Source organism: Sceloporus occidentalis, unplaced genomic scaffold (assembly GCF_023333645.1).
Source record: "Sceloporus occidentalis isolate IW3139 unplaced genomic scaffold, rSceOcc1.0.p SCAF_2, whole genome shotgun sequence".
Taxonomy (NCBI): Eukaryota; Metazoa; Chordata; class Lepidosauria; order Squamata; family Phrynosomatidae; genus Sceloporus; species Sceloporus occidentalis.
Window position 1 is genome coordinate 22,535,746 of NW_028316982.1, and position 19,573 is coordinate 22,555,318.

Below are 19,573 nucleotides of genomic sequence, written 5' to 3' on the forward strand. Positions count from 1 at the left end.
GTTTTATAGGATTAGAACTTGGGCCTCCCAAATACTTGTCCAGTACACCATATTGCTGATCTTTAACCACACTGCTGAGAATAGGTTAGTTTGATGAAATAGAAAATGCAACTAGTAGTGTAGTTCTGCTTCCTTTTATATGAATGGCCTCCACAAAGGAGAGAAGATGATATTGTAAACACGTGGGAAAAGATATCTAAACAAGAATCCAATGCATACCTTTGCTGTATGCATCTAGGCTCCCCAGGTCAACTGCTTGTAATAGTCTTCCTTATCATCTTGACATGGTCACTGAGAAGACAACTCTGATAGCATCCAATTGTATAATCCACAAATGGTATCTTTTCCAGCCTCAGGATGGGAATTCAGTTGCATAATCATGAGATGTAAATGTCATGATTAGATCTATTCTTCCTTCATTGAAGAGATAGAAGATGTGACATATTTGCTGAATGTGTGAAACAAGGCTCATAAATCAGTTCTATGGTATGTGTTTGTTTTTTTACTGATAAAGTACATTCAGATGTTTCAGAGAAACCATTCAAAAAATTCTAGGGATTTTTGTCAAGGACGCCATGACACTCATAGCTTTCCCTAAGGGGAAAAAAGTCACTTGGAGATAATTCCATGGCAGGATAAAATATTGATTCCTAGGGGCTGAGAGGGTAAATGCATTTTTAAATTTTTTCCCTTTTATGAATCAAAGGCAACAGGACATCTCTAGCATATTGTCAAGAATAAAATGACTACTTACAGTGTGGTGGATCGCTTCCTTGACAATAAAAGCTATATTCAACACCCTCCCCTCAAAACACACAACTTACAGTTTCTCCCTCTGATTTATTGTCCCTGCTTCCCATCTTTTATACATACAGGACTTTTGCCTTAATTTGTGATTCACATCTATAAAAAGCGAATGTTAAATAATATTTAACAATGTTTTGTTCTGTAACATATTTTCAATGCTTTACAAATCAAAATATGAATTTCTAAATTATTTAAACAAAATATACACATTTAAAATCATTATGAAGCTCTGAGAGCAAAATGTATCCAGAGAAATTTGAAATGTGGTAGAGAACAGCCATTTCAGCTGCAATTTCATAACAATATATTCAAATTTATGCCTTCCACACCTTCCCTGAGAATTGTGAGGGAGGAGTATCCTAAGACCTGAAATACCAGGACCAGAATCTTAGCTCAAAGGACAGCCCATAACAATATCATTGGGGTGAGTCCTATTGATGACACAACAGATGGCCCTTATGATGTCTCCGTGAAGGGTTTGGAAACCATGCTCTATGAGGAACAACTTAGGAGCTGAGGATGTTTAGCCTTGAGAAGAAAAGGTTAAGAGTTTATATGATAGCCCTGTTTAAATACTTGAAGGGGTGTCATATTGAGGAGGGAGCTAGCTTGTTTTCTGCTGCTCCAGAGACTAGGACCAGGAGTAATGGATGCAAGCTACAGGAAAAAAGATTCCACCTCAACATTAGGAGGAACTTTCTGACAGTAAGGGCTGTTTGACACACTCCCTCGGAGTGTAGTGGAGTCTCCTTCCTTAGAGGTCTTTAAACAGAGATGACCATCTGTCGGGAATGCTTGATTGTGATTTCCTGCATGGCAGGGGTTTGGACTGGATGGCCCTTGCAGTCTCTTCCAACTCTATGATTATATGATTCCCAAAATCATCCTCAACCTCATCAGTCCTCACCATCTTTTTAAATAATCAACAAATGTGTGGGGAGGGGGTGATGATGACAATGATGATGGTACATAATAGCACAATGGAGCAATAGAGACCAACAGGGCAGTCCTACCTATGCAAGTCTATTCAGAAGCAAGCCCTATTGAGTTCAGTGGAATTCAGAATTTCAAAATGCATATAAGCTAACACATAATAGTACAGTTTCAAGATTTGGGGGGGAAGGGGAGCAAAGCACAAACAGTTTAGAGGAGGAGGGGAAAGGAAAGATGGGGAGAAAAAGAGGAAGTGCAGAGTGGAGAAGAAGGGAAAAGACAAATGTACCTACAAGTGTTATTATCACATCACCCACACACATTCTTCTCATACAACACTCTTGCCCTGAGATTCCTCCTCTTCTCCCTGAGCTCTAGAGGGAAAGGTGCAGGTGTTTGAGATCTGAGGACACTAATTTACATGTTACTGATCATTAAAATAAAATGTCAAGAGCAACAAAAAGGGGAGGGGGACGAAGTGTGAACCAGGTGCAAATAATATCTTACTGCTGATTAATAACATATAATGCTAAAATTAAGTGTTAATGAAAATAATTAGTCCAGGAAGCATGGACCAGGTGCAAATCTTATTAGAATGTGCAAAGATCAAATTCATCGACGTCCCTAACAAAATTCTCTCAAGTGACACTTTCTTGTTATCATCTCTTTACAAGTACTTATAATCCACAGGGACATTGCTTAGTTTATCAGCTAGTGAAACCTAGATGTCCAGATCCTAGAACAAGGGTGGATAATTACAAGGAAAAGAGATGTTGGCCATTGTTCACCTTCTCACACACTGTGGACTGCCCTAGCATGGTGGCCGTGAACTGGGATCCATGTCCCATCACTTTTGGTTCCTGTTTTGGACAGATTATTTTCACTAGCAGGATTTATTTATTTTCATTAGCAAGATTTAAATCAGATTTATACTCATGTAGAAAGGGAGAGCTGGTTTTTGCCATTATTCCTAAAGCAGAAATGTTGCAACAAGAAAAGTAAACCAATTTTATGTGTATATAGATGTACAAAAGTAGACAGCCAAGTGGGCCAGATCATCTTCCTCTTTTTGACTTTGCTAGGTCTGAGTACAGATTGCTGTCCTTATGGCTTCTTCCTTCTCTCATCTAAAATGAGGCAAGTAGTATGTAGATATGTGTGTATGTTGCATGTGGACATATGCTGGCCCCATGAACTTCACAGGGTTTTCTTAGATGAGGAAAACTCAGACATGGTTTTGCCAATTCTTTCTTCTGAAATATTGGCGCGTTCTGGATGGGCCCTATGGGGCACCGTCGTGACGTGCGAGGGGTGGCGCTTCCTGATGCGCCTTGCCCCTTGCGTGTAACAACTACGTCAAAATGGCAGCGCCGCATACAGCTGGGCGCCGCCATTTTCACGTCGCGGACATTGCGCACCGGAAGTGGTGTTGCGAGTGCGCGCCTTGCGCCTTGCGGCGCCTCTTCCAAGGCACAGGAAGAAGCGCCATTTTGGGGCTTCTTTTTGCTCCGCGAGGGAGCCACGTGGTTTGGCTGCTGCGACTCCCTCACAGAGCAACCGGCAGCTGCGCGAGACCGCCCATTTTGGGCGGTCTGTAACGCACCATAGCCTACAGCACCAGATATTCATTGGCAGTCTTCAATATAAGTACTAACCTGATCTGAGTCTGATTAGCTTCCAATATCAGAAGGGTTCTGATGTCTTTAGGTTATTTAGTCCTCTAAGCAGCTCACAAGGTCTACATAACATCTGCCTGAGCAGACCTGCACATATAGAGGGTAACTCTAAAGGCACCTATAATCAAGCTTAGGACTTCTACTATCCATGCATATATTTTGTGAAACTAGAAGCAGAGTTAATTTTTATATTATTATGACAAATGAATAATTATACTTGCACTATAGTCTCTAGTTCACCACCAACCTGCTTCTGCACTTTGCTTGCATTAGTTAGAAAACACAGTTGGCCCTCCACATTTGCAGCTTTGACTTTTGCTAATTTGATCATTTGTGGATTTGATTAATATGTTCTCCCTAAGAATCTCTTGGTCCTCCAGAGAAATCTGGCTAGAAGTTGATCATAGAGTTGTGACGGAGATCACTAGAAAAAAACAATTCTCTAGGCATTTGTAGGTCCACCAGCATGATTCTATGGTCAGTCTCTGGCAGATGTTGACTACAGAGTTGCACTGGAGGACCTAGAGATTGCTAGAGATGTGTTCTCTCAGAGTAAAAAAGAAGTGGTTACTCATTTGCATTTTTTCCACTGTCATGGTGGTCTTGTGCCCCTATTCCCAGTGAATTTTGGTGCTGTTCTGGTCATAGCAGCCTGTTCTAGTTGCACCACAATGTCATTTGCCAGAATGGCAATCTGCAGCAGCTCAGAAAGCTTCAGTTGGTGTGCTGCCTAGCAGAAAATATAGGGTTTTTGGGTTGTCTACAATGGAAGAGCTCTGTTTTTTGTAGTTATGTCTGTGTTATGTCTGACAAGGCAGGATCTTGGACAATTCTGAAAGCTTCCCCAAGGTTTTGTTTTGAGGGGAGGGAATAAAAAGTCATGTAAGTAAAAAATCTTTGCACAAAATTTTGGAAATATGTGTTTGTTTTTAATTGGAAAGCACTGAAAAATACAATTTCCCTGGAAACTAGGGAAGATGATGAGAAGATGCCAGAACTTCCTCTCATATACCCCGAGGCCTCTCACATCACTAGGTTTCCATGCCATCAAGGTAATATGATTGAGGGGTCTTCTCTGAATAGATCCAATGGTATATATAATTTTAAGAAAGAAGTTTCTATTGTATCAGGAGACCTATAAGCCAATCCACATTCCATATTTACAAAATATATTATTACGTTCTACTACCACTTGAGCTCCATCCCCCCCCCCTTGCTTGATCTGAGACAAAGATCCTTCCAATGGTTTAACTGCATATACTTTGTGATTTGGAAAAAGGGCAAAAATGTCTGACTTTCTTGATCTCCTAAAGTGAAAACATCTTAATAACACAAGGCTTCTATAACTTATTCAGTAACACAATGAGGTCAATTGTATACAAGATCAACACAGCAATAAAGGGTGAATCTGAAGTCAAGGGTAAAATTATTTCCCTCTTTTACAGCTCTATGCAAGCCCACTCTTACAAAGGTCAGGTGAAACTTCCTGCTATGTAAATTTAAAATACACAAAAGTTTAGATTGCCATTTCTTTGCGGGAATGGGTGAACAGGTTTGATGATTGTTCAGAATATGAACCCAGAGAGCCAAATAGAAATTATGGACAGATGATGGCAAACATTTGTTTCAATGAGAGCTCTGCTTATCTTCACCAGGGTTGAATTTCACCCACCAAAACTATCTTTTAATTTCCCCCCTACCTGCCAAAGGAAAAATTAATTGCTGGTGAAATCCTTGGCTTGTTCTGAATGAGTTCACCTTTTTATTATACAGACCATAATTGCCTTTGTTTATCAATGTCCTGTTTTTTGCAGAACAGCCTAACGTGACCTTGGGGAAGGATAAATGTGGTCTTTAAACAATATAGATGACTTGGACAGCCTCCTTATCTTTGTGTTCATTTTTACTAAATGTGGCAGCCTATAAATCATGCAGGTGTCCTTCAAGAATGGAAGTACCTAGGATTTTACTGATTGAGATTATAGATAGTAATAACAGTGAAAGGGTAAATATTCTGAATGAAAGGATATTTGACTATAAAGAATCACTGTGTTCCTTTATGACCAGTGAAAACATTTTAATGCCATTTTCTAATGTCCCTTCACACATGGCCTTATATTAATAAACAAATCTTTATGTTGTATCAGGTCTTTGTACCTTAGTGTCAACCTCTGGACATTTCTGTGTAAGTAGAAGACCAGAGTTTGAATGGTCCTTAATCATCTTTATAGTTCTTATTCCTGCACTAGACTGTCTGTGTAGGAAAAAAAAGTATACCTACATAGAATAATGTTCAGATTTTCTATTTACATAGCAATTTTTGGCTCCATTTCATCTGTCAAGGAATGTCTCCTCATTCATTCTGGAATTTCATGCATTTCAATAAGTATACTCTGGTATTTATGTGTTTATTAGATACTGGCTCAGATGCTTTGGACCTTAGCATTTTCTTGCTTGGACTGAGAATGTGATCTAAAACATAACTGCAAAAAACTTCAGCACCTGAGCTTCCTGACACTTCCACTGCTGCTGTGGGTCTGAGGTCAGAACAAGGCACCCAGCCTCATTCACATGGCTGGGCACCTCCTTCTGATCTTGGAGAAAGTGACTGGCAGAGCAGGATGTGTTTCAAACAGCTGCACTGTATTAGAATGGAGGGCTCCAGATCTTCTGGGGATGTGGTTAAATGTATTTAAATCCATGTTCAGGGTCTTGTACCCTGCTTTGATTGCTGAATAGGCTGGCCATCATGTGGTCTTTCACACCAGAACCAGGGTTTGAGCTCTACATCATCTGATTGAGATTATAGATTGTAATAACAGTGAAAGGGTAAATATTCTGAATGAAAGGATATTTGACTATAATCACTGTGTTCCTTTATGACCAGTGAAAACATTTTAATGCCATTTTCTAATGTCCCTTCACACATGGCCTTACATTAATAAACAAATCTTTATGTTGTATCAGGTCTTTGTACCTTAGTGTCAACCTCTGGACATTTCTGTGTAAGTAGAAGACCTGGTCTCCCCACCAAGGGATTGGGGGAATACACTTTATTTGGCCCACGCAAACAGGGCCTTGGTCAGCCAGGTTAATTGGTTAATTCCTTAAGTAATGAAACATGTGGTGTTAAGAACTATTAAGTGCAGGGTCTGACTAATAAATGTTTTAATGAATGAAATAGCCTGCACTATTCATTTCAGGCAAATCCATCAATTTCAGTGATACACATTATATGGAATAATAACAGCTCCACATTATCAATGGCTATGTTGGAGGGGGATAGAAGTTGTCAAAAATGATATTCTCATAATTATAGATGATAGAATAATTATATATAACTATATAATTCCCTCTTGGCTGGAACAGACAGGTGAGAAAGAGCGGCTCAAGTTTGCTCCAGCTGCAAGCAGGTCTGCACCGACCACATGGCCTGCTCCAAAAGTGGGCTGCAGCCGCTAGCCCTAGGAATGGAAATAGCTGTCAAAATTCTTCTCATCCATGGAAAAGGGTGGGAAATATATTTACTGTTCTCCCCACAGGTATGAGTATGAGAAAATTAAAATGTTTTGTTTCTTATGTTTGTGGCGGTGGGGGTGGTGGTTTCCATTTGAAATTGGATGGTTCTGGATGGCTTTATTGTCCCTATATTAAGCTGAATAATAAAACAGTAGGGAATTGCAATTGACTTTATTTGTGGCATGCCTTCAAGTCATTTCTGGCTTTTGATGACCCTAACGCAAACCTATTACAGGGTTTTCTTGGTAGGATTTGTCCAGATGAGCTTTGCCATTGCCTTTCTCTGAGGCTGAGAGAATGCGACTTGGCCATCTTAGACCATAATAAATAAAGACAGACGAGTACATACATATTGACATTGTGATGCTGAAATTCTGTGTTGTTGCTTTTACAAATGTCTGAATTCAAATTTGTCAACCCTAAAACAGAAAGGGTTACACAAAGGAGGGGAAAGGTATATTTTATGGGAAGGTATAGTTTTTAAGAATACAGTTTTGATCAGTTTTCCATTTTAGCTTCTTATGTGTTGCATTCCAACCAAAACAATATGTTGAAGAAATATTCTAATTTAGGAATAATTTAGGAAACACACTCACACACCCACTCCACACAACAGAGACATTGTGGTCCTCAGAGGTACCTCCCTGAAGAGAGTACAAATATTCATTCAGTGCATTGTCCCTTATCTGACAGAGCTTGGAAACATTGCCTTTTTTTCGACTGCAGATCCCGTAAATGGGTAGGGAATTATAGGAGCTGTTGTCCAAAACCTTTCCAAGTTCTAATTCTCTCTCTCCACTCACATTTCTCCAGTGCATACTGCAGTGCTCAACTTATTTGTATCAGCCAGCACACATAGAAAATACAGTCCAGTGTGGTGTTTAGCATGTTGGACTTTAGGTAGAAAGATTTGGGTTCCCATCCTTGATACAACTTAAATTTACATTGTGGCTTTCTGGCAATCAGTGCCAGAGTTAAAGCCTTATAAGATTATTGGACTTAATCCAAGCCCATGTATTCCTTTCTGAACTCAACAAAGAATACAGATGTCCCATTCAGTTATGTAGCTGTTCCTTTTTTTAAACTACTTTTGAGCCATTCTGGTATTTTATCATAACACATGACCCTCCAGCTACTGTTTGACTACAACTCCAAGCATCCCCTAGCTGGTGTAGCCAATGCTGAGAAATCCTGGGAGCTGCAGTCAGCAACATCTGGAAAATGTGCTACTTGAAGGCACAGACACACACACTTTGCAATCTCTGCAGCCCCTTGAGGTTATGATCTAAGATGGCCCTAAAAAGCATCAGTCAGAAACCCAGTGGGTGACCTTGGCCAAGTCTCTCTCTCAGCCTCAGTGGAAGGCAAAGACAAACACCCTCTGAACAAGTCTTGCCAAGAAAACCCTGCAATAGGTTTGCCTTAGGGTTATCATAAGTTAGAAATGACTTGAAAGCACACAACAACAACAGAAAAGAAGAGAGTGTAAATTGCACCCCCACTGCTTAAGTGCTCAGCTTAATTCGGAACAAATTTCAAAAAGACATTATTTGACTCATTATGCCATTTGCAAATGAACCATCTGAAGATTCTCACCTCAGCCCAAAGAAGTGGCACATTTGTTGGCTCTTTCATAAAAATGTAAATGGGGCAAGAAAATAAAGTCCATATGTTTACCAATTTGCAATGAATGATTATCACATCACTAGGCGGTCTCAACCCACATCACCAGGAACCGGTTTATTGGGTGTCTTTGGGCCATGTTGGAGGTGTATACCATGCTTTCAAAATTGTTAGAAACTGCTTCTTTTGGCCCATCATTTCCAGCCCCCCCTTCTTTGCATGTAGCTAAACTCAGGGGCCATTCAGACTACCTTTTACCCCGGATCAGAACCCAGATTAACCATGGGAAGTTCATATTCACCCCAAATCTCCCACAAGTGAATCTGAGGCTTTCACATCCATTGAGGGGCAAATGCCCCTTAGCGCGGGTCTTTTGGAAGTGGAGTAAAAGCTATATCTTTTTTAAAAAATGGGGTCTGGCAAATATGAACTTGTCCCTGATCATGATCAGGTCAAGTTCAGGGGAAGGATTTAGGTCAGAGGGAGGGCAGAGGGCCGAACATGCCTCCCCTTCATCAGGGTGACGGAGGAAGAGGAGGATGAAGCCAGGGGAAAAAAGAAGGGTGCCATGGAGGGCAGCATCAGAAGGAGGAGGAGGAGAAGGAGAAGGAAGGAGCCAGAGGATGGGTGCAAAGGGGTGACGGATGGAGCTGAGAGTGCCAAGGGCAGAATCGGGGTAACGGAAGAGCAGGAAGTGGAGGAGGAAGGAGCCGGAGAAAGGGTCAATTCAGGGTTGGTCAGAGGGAGGGCAGGGAACAGAGCAAGCCTCCGCTCTAGCCGGCTGCTTTCTCTCTCTTTTTATTTTTTTTATTTTTATTTTTTTTGACAGACTATGCACATGCTTTTTGCTAGAGGTAGATACATATATAGATAAAATGTATGTCTGCTTATGCTACTTTCCCTTTCATTTCCTTGCTCCCAGCACAGCACTTTGCAAAAGGCTTTTTTTCTAAATTATTTTTTATATGCGAATGCTACAGTGCAAATGTTACAAATGTTTCTCTTTCAATTTGGCAAATTGATACAGAATGCTTTTGCTACTGTATCTGTCTGTAAGGAATTCTAGGGTGGCTGAGGGAAAGCAAAGGATGCAGAGATGCCATTTGGGATGAGGAATTTATTATTATTATTATTATTATTATTGTATGTGTATGAGGCATTCTGTGGTTGCAAAGAGGAGGATGCAGAGATTGCATTAGATTGCATTCTGGGGTTGAAAATGGAGGCAGGGGAAGATTCATAATCTGTAGTGACCCAAATACACACAACACACACACACCTGGAGGTTTTTAAATTTGACAGAATATGTGCACACTCCCGCATGTTTTTTTTTAAAAAAGGAGGGGGTAAGCACACTTCCGATTGCCCAATGACTGCAGGAAACGTCACCTTGACGAAAGGGGAACTGAATTTGATTGACAGCAAAGGAGCCTTCATTTTAAACCAGTTCCGCAAATCTGAACTCTACGCAAGAGCTGCAAGGGCATTCAGGGTTTAATTACCCTGATTGAGGTAAATTTTTATTGGGCACTTGCTTCCAGAGAGATTCGGGGGGGGGGGGGGATAGACCCGATTCTGCCCAGTTCCATTAAACACAAATGGGTGAGTCTGAATGGGGCCAAAGTTTCCAGAAGAAGCTGTGTCTCTATTTTATTCTTTGGGTACATTATTCAAGCAGTATCTTACTGTCTTTCAGCTATAATAAGTGGTTCTCCAGTTCCAGGCTTTCTAACATTTTCTGTCCTTTGTTCTAATTTTTGTAACCTTTGTAACTTGCCTTTGAGTCCCAGACTAGGAAAAGATAGGCAATAACAATAACAATGACAACAATGATCTAGGGATCTTAATCAGCAAATACAGATTTGTAGTTTTCATCTGGGGCAATCAATAATTTAATTAACACATTTTGTGTAATAAAATTCAATTTCAGAAAGGTTTCAAAGTTACAATTAGAAATCATTCATAATTGTGTTAACATAGTATTACCCATCATTAAAATTAGAAATTATTCATAATTGTGTTAACATAGTATTACCCCTCATTAATTAGTAATTCAGAGTTTTGCAGCTATAATCACATAATGAAATCCATCTTTGTTCATGCTCCGATCAAATTAAAATACCTCCTCCCATTATACTCAGAAAATCTTTACTCAGAAAGTGTAGGTTATTCCTTCTGGCTGTTGTTAACCTAACAAAGGCTTCAATCTCGTATCCCCTCAGGATAGCGTAAATATTTGTATGCAGACCTATGTTACACTGAGCCATACACCACCTTCCCCTGCAACCTACTATCAACTGAAGCTATCTGGCATGGTAATTCCATGCTTCCTGGAAAACAGACAGGACTGGAGAAGATCTGGCTACCACCCCAATAGCCAGATGCAGAATGAGGACATCAGTGGTGAGATCTTCAGGGGGGTCTCCAGGGTTTTCAGCACTTCTGTCATCATTGTGCATCTGTTTATGGGTCAGCGGGGTAGTGGTGGTGGGGTCAGGAAAATTGCCAGATACATTTGATATTGCCTGCTTGCTATGAAGCACAGAATGCCTTCTGAGTTGACTTCAGGGCTTTAAAGTAAGTCAGAAGGGGAGCTTTGGGTGCTTCACAGAGAAGGAAAAAAAGCCAGCTTCCATAGTGCCTGAGACAGCACATCTGCACACATAAAGGACACTTATGCATGCAGATGTCCCTACCTGAATTCAAGTCAAAATGTTACATTTTCCCCAACAACAATATTGTAGGCTTGTATCAGTAAGCTATTAACCTCCAAGGCCTTTGATTCATTCTGAAGCCTAGCTTTTCCTATATTTTTAGTGCATGGAATGCCTGGTCATTTTTTAAAATCAGCTCTTGGAACTCCTTAACTGCACAATTTATGGGTACTCTAGAAATTGGTGACTTGGTATAATGGGAATAGTTCATAACATTTTTAACAGACATTTTCTTATCCAGGAGTATATTGACCACATATACATATACATTTTTTCACCAAGCCATTCTGTCTGGTTTCATCCTCTTTTTAAAAACCACTTTGAGAGGAAAATAGCATTATCCGCATAATCAGTTTACAGTTTCCATTATGTTCCCTATCACTGTGATTGACCATTAAAGGAGCCAGGCTAAATAGTAGGAAGTTATGGCAGCACAAAAGTGCACCAGGGGAAAGGTCTGTCTATAATAATTGATAGAGTTCTTGGATCTTGTCTTTCTTCTTGCTTTTTGTTATAATTATGAAAAATGTCAAAGTTCTATTATATCTCCCTATTATTTGATTACTGAAAAGTTTAGAAAATGGCATTATTCCATGGCATTAAAAGGGATCAAATGAACCATTCATCAAAAGTGCTGTAGAATTAAATGAAGAATAACCTTTCAATAAAATATCTAAACCGACCTATAGGTTTGTATAAGATCAATCCAAATACTCTGTTAAATTGTATGAGATTCTAGAAAATGTTTTGAACAAAGATATAATTTTCTGTTATATTTAAAGTGACTAGGGTAATTACTACAGAATATATCTTTCATTGTCAACTGAAAGATGTAAGTGCAATCCAGCTTCTAAAAGTCAAGGTTTAATTGGACTGTCATGATAGGAAGCAAAATCTAGTTTGCTAGTCTGTACAAAAAAGAAGGAATTTCTTTGTCAGCCCCAACTCTCTAATTTTGCTGGGAAAAGGTCCTATTTTATGTAGTTACCTATTGTATCTGAGACAGTGGGTTAGGCATAGAGCAGAGGCTCACAAAATGATTAAACTATTTGGGTAGATTTTGTTTATAGATTATTCTTCCTGCATAAAACATCCTTCACTTGTGATTCACCAAGCCAAACAAATTCCTCTAGGCATGTATTGTTGCTTGTCACTGGCTTCACCCTGCCATTATTTATTTTCATTCTATTGTTGTTGTTGCTGTTGTGTGCTTTCTAGTTGTTTCCAATTCATAGCAACCCTAAGATGAACCAATTATGGGATTTTCTGGGCTTCTACCAAGGAACAAAGAGAAGAAATTTACAAGTGGATTCTTCAGTACAGTGTTACAGTGTGATAGGCTGCTTTTCAGGGTTCCATCTATCTCATTTCCTCTTCCCTCATGTACATTTTCCACCCCTTCCTCCTTGACAGACCATCACTTCACAGCCCCTCAGTGATCCTAATCTTCATGCCCCTTCAGATGGAGTACCATTACCCCCCCACCACACACACACACACGGGGGGGGGGGGAAGCTTACAGATTACAAAGAATTAATTTATGGTCTCTGGCATCAGTCTTAATAAAATAAAAAAATAATAAAACTTTTATTTGTATCCTGCTTTTCTGCTGCAGGGCAATCAAAGCGGCTTACATGTTAAAACCACACCAATATACTGTACATGATACATATACAATACGATATCTAACCCCTCCTTAAAAAAGAATTAAACATAATACAATTAAAATTGATCTATTAAAATAGTACTCTATTATCAGCAGTCCAAAAGTCCAATGGGCAAAGTGGTGGCATACTACATAAGAAGGGAAGATTTTATTCATAGCTGAGTTATTCTATTCAGGGAAGGCCTGCTGGAAGAGATCCGTCTTAACAGCTTTTTTAAAGCTGGCTAAGCATGTGATTAGACAGATCTCTCCCGGCAAGCCATTCCACAGTCTGGGAGAGGTTGCGGCAAATGTCCTCTGGGAGGTTGCACTTAATCTGGTCTTTATTGGCTGCAATATGTTCCTCCCAGAGGACCTGAAGATGTGGGGTGGATTATACTGATGAAGGTAAGCCCTTAGATAGGTTGGACCCAAGCCATGTAGGGCTTTAAAGGTGATAACCAACATCTTATACTGTGCCCGGAAGCCAATAGGCAGCCAATGGAGTGACTTTAACATGGGTGTTACATGGTCACTCCTAGATTTTCCGATGACCAACTTGTCTGCCATGTTTTGTACTAATTGAAGTTTCTGAACTAAGCACAAGTGTAGCTCCATGTAGAGCGCATTACAGAAATCGAGTCGTGAGGTTACCAGTGCATGTATTACAGTTTCAAGGTCCCTTACTTCCAGGAAATGGCGCAGCTGGCGTATCAGCCGAAGCTGATAACAGGCGCTCCTGACCATTGCATTCACCTGATTTGTCATGTGAAGTGATGGATCTAGGAGCACCCCCAGACTGGGAACACAGTCCTTTGAGGAAAGAGAGACCCCATCCAGGACTGGAGGTTGCAACCCAATAGAGTTTGTTTTTCCTCACCCAGTCCATTACCACTTCAAGACACTGACTGAGAGGAGAAATACCGTCTGTCATCTGAGCTGCTGACCAGGACATGGAGAAATATATTTGGGTGTCATATATATGGAGAAATATATATGTGTGGTGGCATAGTGGTTAAATGCCTGTACTGCAGCCACTCACTCCAAACTATAAGGTTGTGAGTTCAATACCAGCAAAAGGGCTCAAGCTCAGCTCAAGCTTGCATCCTTCCAAGGTCGCTAAATTGAGTACCCAGATTGTTGGGGCAATTAGCTTACACTTTGTAAACTACTTAGGGAGTGCTTAAGTGCATTGATCAGCGGTATAGAAATGTACTTGATATTGCTATATTATCAGTGTACTGATAATACCCTGCCCAATGTCTATGGATGATTTCTCCCAGTGGCTTCATACAGTATATATACTGAATAGCATTGGGGACAGGATAGCACCCCAAGGGATGCCACATTTGAGCTCTGTTTTTGAGGAGTGGTTGTCCCTGAGCATCACCCTCTGGGATCTACCTGAGAGGAAGGACTGGAACCACTGCAGTGCAAGGCTTAGAATCTAAAAGGATGTGACATACTAGGGGAATGGATGTGGAGGGAGAAGACTAAAAAAAATACAAGTTAACTGACTACGTCCCATCAAGATGTGGATATGTCTGGCCTCTCTTATTTTCCCTCTGTGGCCTGTTGCAACCTTGAACCTGGAGTTCCCAGTAGCAGCATTGTCTGTATCTGAGGATGATGCAATTGTGTCTGCCTGCTCTGAGTTTGAGTTACCTGTCCCAAATTTTCCTAAAAAAAACTTTCCCTTCTGTAGTCATCCTACATCTGCTGCTATCTCCATTTTGGATATGAAAATATGCAACTTCAGATACATAAGGAGAAGTACTCATTACCCAAAAATGAGAAGCAGACTTCTGGGGCACTCCCATCCATGAGCACTGGTCAGCATTTGGTTCAGTGAATCAAAATACAATGTTTCAATGTCTGATTATAGATTCCTAGCATCTATAGATGGGAATTATACCATTGTAAAGGTGAGGTCTCAGAGAAAAACCTTCATCAAGGGTGTTGTGTCAATTTTACTGACACTAGCTCACTTTAGAGGATGCAAGTGGACAGGAAACCATGGAAATAAAACATTTTAGTCTTTAAGGTGACATAAGACAGTTTTCTTTGATTAAGAAACAAATATGGCAACCCTCCCACAGAAATTTTAAGAAAAAAATATTTTACCGGTCTGAGGAAGTATCTAAATTTTTTAAAGCAAAGGCTGAGTTTGACATAAGAGGTCTGTGAAAATAGGGATAGTCTTTCCATTGACTTCTTCCTTTTTTGTATTCTCAGAGCCCATGCCAAGTCAGTTCTTTATTAATTTGACTTATCTGAGGAGAGGTGGGGGGATAGCATTGCATTTTTGTACACATTTTCTAAATAGAAAAGCATTTCTGAGGCGGGTTATAGACCGCCCATTTGGGGCGGTCTGCACCCGCCCCTTTCCCCGGAATATCGGGGCCTCAGTGTCCAGAACAGCAGCCGTTGAGGCCCCGATCCGCCGCTTTTCAGGCTGCGGGGAAGCAGCAAAATGCCGCTTCCCCGCAGCCTGAAAAGGGGTGTCCCTGGGGCTTCAAGCCCCAAGGACACCCCGCGGCGGCGGGGAGAAGAGAAAGGGGCCGCTTGGCCCCTTTCTCTTTTAGTCCACTGGGCGCAGCCGTCTGAAGGCTGCGCCCAGCGGACTAAACCAGGAAGGAGCTCCGAAACGGAGCTCCTTCCTGCTCCATGTTCAGGGCGCACTAAGTGCCCTGGCACGGAGCAAGGACGTCACGTCCGCGCCGCTCCGTCTAGAGGTGGCGCGGCCGTGACGTCCTCACGGCGGCGGCCGTATGGAAGGGCCGCCGCCGTTTAGTGCATGACGAGCACGCACTAGGGTTAGGGCGATGCGGAAGCACCGCCCTTTTGTAACCCTAGTGCGTGCTCGTCACGCACTAAAGTGCCGGTCTGTAACCGGCCTGAGTATATTTTCCAAATGCACACTCATGGACACATGTCCTAAGTGGTGAAAGAATGCTGGTATGTGTGTATGTGCATTGTCTAAATGTTGTTTAATATATATTTTTTCTTTTGTGGATGCATCACATGCCTGGAAATGTACACATTTCTAACCACAAACTGTATCTATTTCTATGTTTGGTATAGGAGAAATAGATTAGGTACTGGAAATGAAGAAATCCCTTATCTAATAGAGCTTGCTGGCTTGCCCTCCAGTTATGGATGAAAGCTATAGTATTTGGTTAGGGCTTAGGTCTCCTTAAACATCTGGCACAAGATAATTGTTAGTTGCTGATCCAAGTGTGTAGTAAAGAAAGCTGCATCTATTGGCCTCTCTTCAGCTCTTCTTTCTAACTGGGCTTGGATATTGTTCCTAAATCTGTTAAATTAAGGCTACCGAAGATAGCTTTCTGTGAATTGCATTCATGTTCCTATGTCTCTTGTTCCTTCAGTACAAGGCACGTACCTCACAGTTGCCCTTTCCATATTGCCAATTATTTGGTGAGCCTGCCTTTAGGCAAGTATCACCATTTTTTTCTCTAAGGCAAGGTGGAATATATATTTTATAGAATTACTTTGTGGCAGTTTTGCCAGTGTTCCTTATACCGAAAGAAGATGCCTATGTAATAACTTCAAAGTAGTCTATGCAACACTCTAGCCTTTACAATCAGATACAACAAGCCAAAAATCTATCCATTATTAACTAAGATGAATGGAAGATCAGAACTTGTTCATGTAAAATTCTTGCTGGAAAATGACTGCCCAAATGTCACTCTTGTAGTTGCCACTTTTCTGTCTGAGGCAGCTAGGATCAGAACCCACTATGTATAAACCCACTATGTATGAAGATGAGGAGCCCTCCCTCCAGTCCATCTGAGATAATCCAGCCTGGAAGGGAGTGAAAAGGAAGGCCCAACTCCATCAAGGCTAGCCAGAGCAAAAAGAAGGGCCCTCCTTCCAGTCTATCTGCCATTGTCCAGGCCTCAGAGGGAGAGAAGAACCACTGGACTTGATCTCCTTCCCCACCTCCACTCCCTTCTCCTTTCGTGTCATGTCTTTTTAAATTGCAGGCCTGAGGGCATGGAACTGTCTGAATAACCATCTGTAAGCTGCTCTGAGAGTCTTTAGGGCTGAAGAGCAGGGTATAAATGCCCTAAATAAATAAATGTAAAGAGACAGAGTTAGAATTAGAGTTGAGTTAGTGTTAGTTTGAGTTATGTTTAGCAGCTTCCTCGTCTCTTGTTTCGCCGTGGGGAATTTTATTGTGGGGAATTTTGAGAACTTGTAGATCTTGACTGAACTTGTATATTTTGATTGAATGCCTAAACTTTGGGTCTATGGTCCATAATAAATTATGATTGACTGAGATTAAGTAAATCTGTGAAAAATATGAATTTCACACACATCTCTGAGAGTTGTTGGAGTACAATTTTAATTTCCCAGGGTATTTATCCTTTTAAAGGTAAACTAAAATATGCAGGTATGAAAGTTAAACTTGTTAGAGTTTAGCGTTCATCAGTAGAGCAGCAAAAAAACATGGGTTAGATTATCTTTTAATATGCTTTCCCAAAGAATACAGACTAACTCAAAAAATGACAAGCATATAGTTGTGGTTTAAAAAAGAAACAATAATGGCTTTAATAAATATATATGTAAAAAACTAAAACCCAATCTAACTGGAGTTAATATAGCAGGAAGAAAGCTGTTAATCTCACTCAGATAAGGACTGCTACTAACTGGAAACTGAGAGGTGAAAGTCCCTGCTTAACTAGGAAAGGAGAATGGGGAATTTTGAGAACTTGTTATGCAAAAACCATCATTATACCAAAATTTGACCTAAATAACATTTCAGATGAATTCAAGGACAATGTAAGAAATAGATTGGACCTATTAAGTATAATTGACCAGAAACCTGAGGAATTGTGGACAGGAGTCAAAGACATAATTAAGAATGAATGCAAGAAAACACTAACAGTGGCCAAAAAGAAAAATAAGAAGCAGTGGATGACAGATGAAACACTTCATGCAATAAAAGAAAGAAGAAACGCAAAGGGAGACAGGAACAAGGCCAGAAGTATGAACACAACTGCCCAACGTCTGACATGTAGGGATAAGGAGAAATACTATAATGATCAATGCAGAGAAATAGAAGAAAACAACAAAAAGGGAAGAATGAGAGACCTCTATAAAAAAATCTGAGAAATTAAAGCCAAGCTCACACCAAGGGCAGGGATGCTCTATGGAGAAAAAAAATTTATACAAGAACAAGAAAAAATAAAAAGACACTGGACGCAATACACAGAAGAGTTATACAAAAGAGATGAAGGAATGAATGATATTTGGAATGAGGAGCCATATGAAGACAAACCCCAAATTCTAAGAAGTGAAGAGGAATCTGCAATAAAGAAAATGGGGAAAAAATCCCCAGGAACAGATGATATCCCAGTTGACCTGCTACAGTGCCTAGAGACACATGGAACTTTAGTGCTAACTGAAATATGCCAACAAATATGGAAAACAAAGTGGTGGCCAACAGACTGGAAACGCTTGATATACATACCAGTCCACAAGAAAGGAGATACAAAAGACTGCAACAACTATAGGACAATAACATTAGTCTCACATTCAAGCAAAATAATGCTCAAAATTCTGCAGCACAAACCTCAACCATACATGGAGAGAGAAATTCCAGAGGTGCAAGCAGGATTCAGAAAAAGAAGGGACACTAGGGACCACATTGCAAACATGCAATGGCTAATGGAGCATACCAAATAATTCCAAAAAAGAATCAGCATGTGTTGTATAGACTACAGCAAAGTATTTGATTGTACAGATAATGAAAAGCTATAGAATGACTAAAAAACATGGGGGTGCCACTACATCTGATAGACCCGAGGAGGAATCTGGACCAAGGACAAGTGGCCACTGCCAAAACAGAATTTGGGGAAACAGAGTAGTTCCCAATAGGCAAAGGGGTCAGGCAAGGCTGCATCCTATCACCTTACTTGTTTACTTTATATGCTGAAAACATCATAAGAAAAGCAGAATTAGACTCAGAAAAAGGAGGAGTGAATTAGGAGGAAGCAACATTAACAGCCTAAGATATGCAGACGACACCATAATATTAGAAGAAAACATTCAGGAATTGGAACAGTTAATAAGGAAGATCAAAGATGAAAGTGCAAAGGCAGGTCTGATGCTGAACATAAAGAAAAAATAATAATGACCATAGGAGAAATACACAAATTCAATCTAGACAACAAGGAAATTGAAATAGTTAAAGAATTCCTATATCTAGGATCAAACATTGACCAGAATGGAGACTGCAGTCAAGAAATAAGAAGAAGACTATGAATGGAAAGGGCAGCTTTGAAAGAACTGGAAAGGATACTGAAGAGCAAAGACATACAGTGAGTCTGCGCCATACGCAGGCTCATTATAGGCAGCTTTCAGCTTATGCTGAAGCTTCCTGAAAAATAGGAGAATGCGCGTCACACACGCATGGTTGCACAGCAAGCACGAGCCCTAATATATGGCTCCTCCCTCCATAACTGTCATCTATTCGGCCTATGAGGGAGAGAATAGGCTGGCCCAGCGTCGTCAGGGACTTGCCTGAAGATAGAGGCTCCTCCCTCTATAACTCTCATCTTTTGGCCTGTGAAGGAGAGAATAGGCTGGCCCAGCATCATCAGGGGCTAGCCTGAAGATAGAGGCTCCTC